At 50.3% G+C, this 10,781-nt stretch overlaps 1 pseudogene; it reads right to left on the bottom strand.

The window, feature by feature from the left end:
- Positions 1 to 689: 689 nt before the first annotated feature.
- On the bottom strand, positions 690 to 10,544 carry LOC142077135 (olfactory receptor 10H2-like; annotated as a pseudogene).
- Between the last annotated feature and the right edge of the window lie 237 nt (positions 10,545 to 10,781).

Genomic DNA, 10,781 nt, shown 5'->3' with positions numbered 1-10,781 from the left:
CAAATGCCATATGTCCTAAACAACTTTTATTATCAAAAGTAAAAGTTAGTAGTGATACTGTATGTCCTAAATAAATTCTATTATCAAAAGGAAAAGTTAGTAGCGATACTGTATGTCCTAAACAAATTCTATTATCAAAAGTAAGAATGAGTAGTGATAGGATAGATTAGAATAAAGACAGAAATCAAGCAAGCGTTCGGGGTAGAGTTGCAAGAATAGTCACCACCATGGATCCGCGCCGTCTCAGAGTCGCCACCTTCCCAGGCAACACGGAGCCTTGCTCAGAGCGCATCTCCTGCAAACCGCAGCCCTCGGTGGCCTCGCAGCTGCTCTTATCTCTGAGCAGATCTTTTGTAGTTCTTAGGTACGCAGACAAATGTTTTGTAGTTCAGTTTCTCCCACTTTGCAGCGGCTCTGCTTAGCCAAGCAATCCTTGAGACAAACGCCAGGACTCACTGACAAACGTTTCCGTTCCTTACAGCACCTGCACCTCACGTCTTCACTGAGGGCTCCTCCTGAGCTGCTCTTCCTCTGGTGGGTCACCACCTCCATTAATGGCCCTCACCAGCCTCGGCTGGAGACCCCCACCCATACCCCATGCCCATGGTCCCAGGAGCTCCTTTAAGCTCAGGCCTGGGCCTTCGACATCCATCTGTGCTTTGGTGAAGGACTGCCAGCTGGAAAGCAATGAGGGTTGGTGAGAAACGAGGGTTGGTGAGAAGTGAGGGTTGGTGAGAAGTGAGGGTTGGTGAGATGTGAGGGTTGGTGAGAAACGAGGGTTGGTGAGAAACGAGGGTTGGTGAGAAGTGAGGGTTGGTGAGAAGTGAGGGTTGGTGAGAAGTGAGGGTTGGTGAGATGTGAGGGTTGGTGAGAAACGAGGGTTGGTGAGAAACGAGGGTTGGTGAGAAAAGCTCGTTGAGCTCATTGGGGTCACCTGCCAAATCCCACTGGACAACTGCATTTAACGCTTCCTACCAGGAATATCAGTCACCTCCCCTTGTTCACGATGATGCAGATGATGTCAGGGTGAAAATGGGGCCAAGTGGGGATTTTACTGAAATCCTGCTTGGACTTGGCCATAAAATCGAGGGCTGCGAGGAGGTGACACCTCCAAGCGTTCCTGCAGTGCCCCCGCTTTGGTAAAGAGCACCATCTGGTTGCAGCATTGTTTTATGAGATTTACTCAACTTTTGCAGACTTTGGAGACCCTCTTGTGACTTGTGCCCCCCCATGACATCAGGAGAAAGGAGGTTCCTAACGATTTGTGGGTGCAATTTGAGGACAACGGGGGGGGAAAGTTCTGCAAAACATCTATCAGCAGAGAATATCTCTGATATTCAGAATATAAATATGAAGGATATTTCCCCTTTCTGCAATGCCTTTCTTGCTTCCACAGCAGCTCCTGGTGGACACAGAGTCTTTTATGGAGTCCTGCATGGGACAGAAGCCGGCCTTTGGGTCTGTGGATGAGATGTGCCTTCCACCCAAAAGGGTTTTCCTTGGTCACTCAGAATGAGGTTTAAATGTAGGACATAAAAGAAATCTAAATTATTTATCTGATGTTTGGCTCTGCCTTTTCACAGCAGAGCACCTGTCAGTCCTCGCCCCGAATATTGGCAGTGAGATGTCCCAGCCCTTGCCTGGCTCAGCCCCTGCAACCTGATTTGGTCACCAGCTGCCCCACCAAGACCCTTGAAACTCCAGCAGAATTTCTGCAGTATTTCTCTGCCCTTTTCCCTACCCAGAAAATTTAACCTTTTCTTTTGAATTCCTTAGTGTGGAGGAGAAGATCCACCTCCCAGCCCGAAGGGAAAGAGCCCCATGATTGCAAAGCCATGCAAATGTATGTAAATAACACAGGAGGTCTGCTGTCACGTCAGACCCTGGAAGTGTCCCAAGGAGGTGTCCACCTCCTCTGGTTTCCCTGGCAAGGAAACTCATTGTCTGAATTTCAGACTCAGTTACACACCTTGGGATCTGCTCATCACCACTGAAGGACCAGGGAGGTTTTCAGTCTGTCCATTGGGAGTTCCACAAAATGTAAACAAAATTTCAAAATTAGGACGAAATTTGCCTTGAGGGGGTGGGAAATTGGTCATTAAGGTGCATGTGAGCGTCGGCGTCTCAGGGAAAGGACATCTCCAGAGACAGGGCTGTATCTCGGTCCCTGCGCCAGTGCCTTCCCAAGGGCAGAGGGATGTGTGTCCACCCCCATCAGCAACGCCCACCGTTGCTCTCAGTCCCCCCCCTTGCGGCGATGCATGTGTTAGGAAGGGAGGAGGAGTGGTTTGTGGTCCTAAAATCCACTTAAAATGAAAAATACAGACAGTTGGTGCCTGTTCAGAGCTGGAGTGACCAGCCCGTGCCTTGCTGTGGATTGCTCTGCAGGCAGAAATGAACAGAAAGCTGTTAAAAAAAAACCCAAAAAAAAACCCAAAAAAGAGCCCCCAAAATCCCCAAAACAACAAACATGCGCTTATGCCACAGTTATCTGTACGGATGTAAGGGATAAATATTTCTGTCTGTCACCTTTCATCTGCTAGGAAGCCCAGAACAGCGCTGGGACGCTCACGACTGCCCCGTGAGAGGCCTCCAAGTCTCTGCTTCTCAAGGGCTTCTCCAGGTGCTTCATCACCCACACGTATATTTTGTCTAAACAGGACTGCAAATACGTGAAGTGTGAAATCAAACAAAATACTTTCATTGTAAACAACCTTTTTAAAGCCACCTTTAATTACCTTGGACAAGCGGGACTCTGAAAACAGCAGAGCAGTAAGTTGTGTTTGTCCCCAAGTGGTTTTGAGGTTGCAATTTGTCAAAAGAGGAACAAATTGAAAGGGAATCGATCCAAGACCTTCTCGACCAGCCCCAAAGTCATCAGTGGAAGAGGCAAAGTCACGATTAGAAGACCGGTCGACGTCCCTACGGTGGGGACAACAGTCTTCTGCACCGGGTCTCAGACCGATTCACCCGCTGCTTCTCGAGGAGTTGCCCGTGTCTCCACTTCGAGGGCACCGGAGCTGCCGTCACGCTTGTTTCTGCACGATATTGAGTTTGCAGCACTAAAAGTTAAACCGAAACACTCCAGCCAAGCAAGGCCTGCCATCCCCAGGGAGTGTAAAAGACGTGAGAGCCACGGGAATGACTCATTTTCCTGGAGGAAGTACGGCTATTTTTGGAAAGCAGTGAGGAATTGTCAAACGAAAACAAGAAAAAAACCCTACTGATAACCACTCCCATGGCTGAAAGGAAACCCTGGCCAGAAACTCGCATTCCTGACGATGAAGCTTTTCCGCAGGGATTTCCGAAAGGCATTTTTTAAGTCTTTGCTTCGCAGACTAAAAATGATGGGGCTGAGGAAGGGGGTGAAGACAGTGTAGGACACATCAATGAGAGCGTTCGCTCCCGCAGCGTGGGGCGATTTGCGTTGCAGGTAGATAACGGAGGCGCAGCCGTAATGCACCACCACTACGGTGATGTGGGAGGCGCAGGTGGAGAAGGTTTTGTGCCTCCTCTCCGCTGAAGGTATCTGCAGGATGCGGCCAAGGATGAAGGCGTAGGAGAGAAGGATGAGCAGCAAGCAACCCAACAAGGCAGTCAAGCAGAAGACATTGACCATGATGGCAGCCTTCTCGCCACCAGCACAAGCCAGCTGGAGCAGGGGGGGCACATGGCAGAAGAAATGGTCGATCTGGTGGGACTGGCAGAAGGGTCACTGGAAGACGGCGCAAGTCACCAGCAGCCCCAGGAGACACCCACCCAGCCAGGAGGCAACCACCAGCTGCGTACAGACACGGGAGGTCATGAGGGTGTTGTAACGCGATGTGGAGGAATCAATGCCTGAGAGTACAAGCAGTATCATAGCGTTGGTAAACAAGAAGCCATGGGAAGATGGAAAGTGAAAGAAGCCGTGGGAAAAAGGGAGATAAGAGGTGGCAGTTAACGGTTCTGAGGGCGTGACAAAGATAAGGAAATTAGAGGAAGAGTGTCGAGATGACCTTTGCTTAGGGGATGTACTAGGGAATGCTTTGAAGTGTATACGTGGCATAATGTGAGGTATAAAAAGGCCCTTGTGCTGTATAATAAAGGATTTTTCGTCTTCGTCTTCGTGCCCACTCAGACGGGGTCCGTGTCCTTACTCGCCACAAATGGCGCCCGAACAGGGACCGGGACATTCTGTCTGAAGGGCCATAAAGTCGGCAATTGTCGATCCGGTGGCGAGCCCCGCTGAACTGCCAAAGCTGTTGAAAAGAAACAGGAAAAAAGCCGCTGGAAGAAGACGGGATAAAAGCTGTTGAAAAGAAACAGGAACGAAAGCTGTTGAAAAGAAACAGGAACGAAAGCTGTTGAAGAGAAACAGAAAAAAAAAAAAAAAAGCCGTTGAAAGGAAACGGGAGAAGAGCTGTTGAAAGGAAACAGGATAGTGACGTCGAATCGTCTCTGCAGAACAGAGGTGAGCAGCGGGGGGCGGTAGTCATGGGTTTAAACATGACAAAGGAGGAAAAAACTGTTTGCAGGACCATGGAATTGATCCTGAAAAAATATCAAGTAACCATGGATAATGGGGACTTGAGACGACTCCTGAAGTGGGTGACAACCACCGTTAAGGGAGTCGATTCTACTAACATTTATGATCCAAAAATTTGGGATGAAGCTGGCACCCAGCTTTGGGATGCTGCCACTCGTTCGGACTCGGTGGCTGCAGGACTGCTAGCGCCTTGGAGGACTCTGAATGAGACCCTAAAAAAGCACGTCGGTGCTAAAGACAAGCTGAGAGGTGAAAACTCAGGAGGGAGCGCATCTGTGGCCAAAGAGCCTTCTGCGCCCCCGGCCACTGAGGCTGGAGCGGTGGCTGCCTGCGGGGAGCAGGGTAGCGGCAGTGATGATCCCAATCCGTTTGATCCGGGACCAGTCAACCCAGAGAAAGAGCCGGATTTATATCCCCCGCATGTGCATGATATGTGGAAGGGGATTCAAAGGGAGGCAGAGAAAGAAGGGGACTCTGACCTCGCGGCTAAGCTCCGTGAGGTCCGGGCGTTCCCGGTGATTTATGAAGCTCATCACAGGCCCCGGTGGGAGGCTCTGAGTTTCCAAGTAGTGAAGGAGTTGAGAAGGGGAGTGATTGAATTTGGCCTCAGTGCCCCTTACTCTGCGAATATGCTAGGGTCGGTCATGAGGAGTTATACGTTATGCCCGCTTGATTGCAAAACGCTGGCGCAATTGTTGCTCTCCTCTGCTCAGTTTATGCTCTGGAATGGGGAGTGGCGGCGACTCTGTGAGGCAAAAGCCCTGGAATATTTGGAGCGTCCCGCAGCAGATCCAGTGAGATTCTTGGGAGTTGACGCATTGGTAGGAGAGGGTCGATATGCCACTGCCCATGTCCAGGCACAACTCCCAATGGAAGCCCTAAATGATTCAAAGAATCTTGCCTACCTAGCATTTATGAAGGTCCCCGAGGTAGGGAAGCCCCAGCGCTCCTTTACTAATATTAGGCAGGGACCACAGGAACCGTATATGAAATTTATCGAGACATTAAAAGATGCTTTGGACAAACAAGTAGAGAATGAGGAAGCGCGGAAAATATTATTACAAAAATTGGCAATTGAGAACGCTAACGCGGATTGCCAGAAGGTGCTCCGTCCGTTAAAAAACCCTACGGTAGTTGAAATGATAGAGGAATGCAACCGTGTGGGGACCACGGAGCACCAGGCTGTGGCGATGGCTACTGCTTTTGCAAACTTTAAGTGCAGCCAACAGACGTGCTTCAGCTGTGGCCATCCCGGTCACTTTAAGAGACAGTGCCCGCAGGCAGGCAGGCGGAGGCGGGAACTGGCTGACTCACAACTGGGAACGTGTCCAAAATGTAGGAAGGGCCGGCACGTTGCGAATCAATGCCGGTCGCGGTATGATAAAGACGGTCAGCCTATCCAGGGAAACGGATGCAGGAGCGCGGGGAGGGGCCGCGCGATGATACAAGCAACCCCCCATGCGATGATGGAAACTGCCCCCAGCCCCCCGCCGGCATCCGTGCCTCCGAATTATCCGCCCGGACACGGGGAAGTGCCGGCGTGGACTTGGCCCCCTCCCACCCAGTGAACCTGACTTCTACGGCTGTTCAAGCGGTGCCCACCGGAGTGTGGGGGCCGCTAGGCGGCGGTTACAGCGCACTCTTACTGGGACGTTCATCCGCCACGTTACAGGGCTTGTTCGTTCTCCCTGGGGTTATCGATGCAGACTATATGGGAGAAGTTAAAATCATGTTGTGGACGCCTACTCCGCCCTGTTACGTGCCGGCAGGAGCACGAATAGCACAGCTCGTCTACTTTCGAGCTGCCCCTCCTGCGGCGGAGCCTCAGGAACGGGGGAGTGAAGGTTTTGGTTCCACCGGCACGCCACAACTGTGGTGGGCGCAGCCTGTCGCTGCGGGGCGACCGCAGCTGACTTGCTGCCTGTCAGGCGGTGGCCCTCAGCAGTCTGTGCGCATCAGCGGCCTTATTGATACCGGAGCTGACGTGACAGTCATTGCGCAGTCACACTGGCCAGCTCAATGGCTGACGAAACAGGTCCCGATTGCCCTTACAGGTATCGGAGGGCAAACAGCACCACTGCAGAGTGTTCAATTAATTCAAATCGAGGGACCGGAGGGTCGGCGGGCCAATGTCCGACCGTTCATTCTTCCGGCCCCTCTCACGCTGTGGGGACGAGACTGTTTGTCACAATGGGGAATCATGCTGGGGACAAATTTATCCTAGGGGCTACTGATCAGCAGCACACCCTGAAGTTGCAATGGTCCTGTGAAAAGCCTATATGGGTGGATCAGTGGCCCCTCCCCACGGACAAGCTGCATCACTTGCAGGACCTAGTTGCTGAGCAGCTGTGCGCTGGGCACATTGTGCCATCCACGAGCCCATGGAACTCACCAGTTTTTGTCATCCAGAAGAAATCAGGAAAGTGGAGGCTCCTTCACGATCTAAGACGTATAAATGAGGCTATAGAGGACATGGGAGCTCTACAGCCAGGCCTCCCTTCACCAACCATGATACCTATGAACTGGCACATCACTATAATAGACCTTAAGGACTGTTTTTTTACCATTCCGCTACACCCAGATGACGCGCCGCGGTTTGCTTTTACTGTACCCGCGACCAATGTAGCCCAGCCGAGTCAACGGTACCATTGGACGGTGCTCCCGCAAGGCATGAAGAATAGTCCCACCATATGTTAATGGTTCGTGGCTCGGGCCCTTAGTCCAGCCCGTGCCCAATTGCCTGAAGTCGTAATTTATCATTATATGGATGATATCCTTGTAGCAACCCCCTCTGAGGCCATGATACCAGGGGCCATGGAGGTTGTCGTAACGAGCCTCCAGCGTAACGGCTTGATAGTTGCCCCAGAAAAGGTGCAGCAGACTGCTCCCTGGCAATATCTAGGGTGGCGCATTACTGAGCAAACTGTGATACCGCAAGGGCTCAAGATCAGTAGTCAGGTCCACACCCTGACTGATTTGCAGAAATTATTGGGCATCATCAATTGGGTAAGGCCTCTGTTGGGAATCAACAATGAGCTGTTGAGACCTCTGTTTAATTTGCTAAAAGGTGATCCTGCGTTGGGGTCTCGACGAACGTTAACCCACGAGGCTCAGCAAGCGTTGCAGCGGATTGCTACAATGATATCGGCTCGGCAAGCACAGCGCTGTGATCCAGAGCTTCCTTTTCAGTTAGCAATAGTGAACACTGACTTCCAACCATATGGTTTGTTGTTTCAATGGAAGCCAACACCCAGTGGCGAACAGTTGTTGGTCATAGAATGGGTGTTTCTTCCCCATCAATTTGGGAAAACCATCACCACTAGAGCAGAAATGTTTGCATCCCTGGTCATGAGAGGGAGGCAACGGTTGATAGCACTGTGCGGAAAAGAGCCACACACCATTTACATCCCTGTTGTGATGCCTATGTTAACTTGGTTGATGCAAATGTCTGTACCTTTTCAAATGGCTATGGAAGGTTTTACAGGAGCGATTTCTATTCACCCTCCCAGTCATAAATGGCTGCAGTCCCCGCTACCATTGCAGCAATTGCCGAAATGTAGCGTGACCCCTTTGGACGCTCTAACGGTCTTCACGGATGGGTCCGGGCGTACGGGTAAGTCTGTCCTTGTCTGGAAGGACGATCACGATCAATGGCAATCTGATATTCGGAAACAAGACGGTTCACCACAAATCGTGGAGTTGGCAGCAGTGGTACGAGTGTTTGAGAAATGGCAATGCCCCGTCAACATCGTGACTGATTCTGCATATGTTGCAGGGGTAGTGTCCCGCATAGAGTTTGCTTATTTGAAAGATGTAAATAATGCCCAGCTATTTGCCCTGTTTAAAACCCTCAGAGAATACATTCATCAACGGATCCACTCTTTTTTTATATTACATATCAGATCTCATACTGCATTGCCGGGGCCCCTAGTTGAGGGAAACCGGTTGGCTGATTCGCTTGCAGGGGCTGTTGTTGTTCCGGGGAAATTTGAGCAAGCGAGGCGTTCACATAACTTTTATCATCAGAACGCTAAGGCCTTGGCTAGAATGTTTCATTTACCACTTATGCAAGCACGCCAAATTGTCACTGCATGCCCTGAGTGCCAGTGTGCGGGCCCTCCACACCCGGGAGGAGTCAACCCTCGTGGCTTGCAGGCACTTGAACTTTGGCAGACTGATGTTACACATCTTCCCGACTTTGGTTGACTCAAATGTGTCCACGTCTCAGTGGATACGTTTTCGGGAGCAATTGCAGCCACAGCCCACACAGGGGAAAAATCCCGGGATGTCCGAAAACATTTTCTTCTTGCTTTTTCCATTCTCGGAGTACCGAGCAAAATAAAAACAGATAACGGCCCCGGGTACATTGCCCAAGCCACACAGTCATTCCTGCAAACGTGGGGAATCACTCATATCACGGGAATTCCACACAGTCCCACAGGGCAAGCCATTGTTGAGCGTGCGCACCGTTCGCTCAAAGACATGTTAACAAAACAAAAAGGGGGAGTAGGGGATTTGACCCCACAGGAAAGATTGGCAAAAGCCGTTTATGTTCTTAATTTTCTCAATCGGTGGGCTGAGGAAGGTGGACCCCCGATTTGCAGACATTTCGATTCTGTTGAAGGTCATGAGGCAATCGTAAGGGACAAGGCGTGGGTAAAGGTGAGAAACCTGGAATCTCATGAGTGGGAAGGCCCGTTTTCATTGATAACCTGGGGTCGAGGGTATGCTTGTGTCTCCACAGATCGAGGACCAAGATGGGTACCAGCGCGGTCCGTCAAGCCATCTTTTTCGCTGTTGTCGCAAGCGTAAGCACGTTATGGGCCCCATCACAGCCCAAAGAGAACATCTGGATCACCCTTGCGAATCAGACAGGCCAGAAGACCATTTGCCTTTTGCTCTTGTAACCTGGAGATCCTTTTTTCCACCTGCTTAGTGGGACTCCCATGGAACAATTGGACCCTAGGTCTCACGGAGCCGCATGCAACACTTTGTAGTGGCGGCCGCAATGTGACTGATAATTGGGACGGATGTTTGGTGTACCATCCGCCCTGAGCGTAGAGCCACAAGAGATAGAATTATTGGGGCTTGGCAAAATGGGTAATGAGTTTGACTGAACTGGGAATTATACGTTTGATTGTATTCGTATGTAATCTTGTGTGTGTACTATGTTTATTGCAATGTGTGAGATGAATAATAGAAAAGTCAGTTAGCTTAGTGTTTGTTGTAAAAGAAAAAGGGGGAGATGTGGAGGAATCAATGCCTGAGAGTACAAGCAGTATCATAGCGTTGGTAAACAAGAAGCCATGGGAAGATGGAAAGTGAAAGAAGCCGTGGGAAAAAGGGAGATAAGAGGTGGCAGTTAACGGTTCTGAGGGCGTGACAAAGATAAGGAAATTAGAGGAAGAGTGTCGAGATGACCTTTGCTTAGGGGATGTACTAGGGAATTCTTTGAAGTGTATACGTGGCATAATGTGAGGTATAAAAAGGCCCTTGTGCTGTATAATAAAGGATTTTTCGTCTTCGTCTTCGTGCCCACTCAGACGGAGTCCGTGTCCTTACTCGCCACAACGCAAGGGGTGACAGATGGCCACGTACCGGTCGTACCCCATCACCGTCAGGAGGAAAGAGTGCATGAAGCCAAACGTGAAGGAGAAATTCATTTGTGCAGCACAGCCCAGGAAAGAAATGGCTCGAGTTCCCGGCACTAACCCCGACAGCATCTTTGGGATGATGGAGAAGGTGTAAAAGAGCTCTGAGAAGGACAGGGCACCTAGGAAGAGATACATGGGCGTGTGCAGCCCGCGGTCCACCCTGATAACAACCATGATCGCTATATTTCCAGCCACGGTCACCACGTGCATGAGGAGAAATAGCACAAACAACACAACCTGGAGCTCAGGTAATTGGGAAAACCTGGTCAAAATGAACCCTCTCGGGGTGGTTTGGTTGTCCCTTTGCATTTGTGCTTTGTCTGAGAAGAGCAGAACATTTTAACGGGCAGCTTGGCCTCCCATGGAGGAAATGGCACCTACATCAGACTTAAATTCTTGCTTTCTATCTCCCATGAGAAACAAGGTGGAAATCTGCGACGAGCGAGGGAAGGCAGGCAGTCGACTCAATGTGAGTGATAAGGCCAGCTTCAACTTTATTGTAAAACCCTACACATATTTATACACTAAGTTCTACCTTATGCATACTTGTCTCACAATCATTGGCTTAGCTCTAAAAATTACATTATCATATTCCTCCT

This window comes from Calonectris borealis, unplaced genomic scaffold, assembly GCF_964195595.1.
Source record: "Calonectris borealis unplaced genomic scaffold, bCalBor7.hap1.2 HAP1_SCAFFOLD_160, whole genome shotgun sequence".
Lineage (NCBI taxonomy): Eukaryota > Metazoa > Chordata > Aves > Procellariiformes > Procellariidae > Calonectris > Calonectris borealis.
Note: the sequence above shows the minus strand (reverse complement) of the source record. Positions and strands in the feature narration are given on the sequence as shown.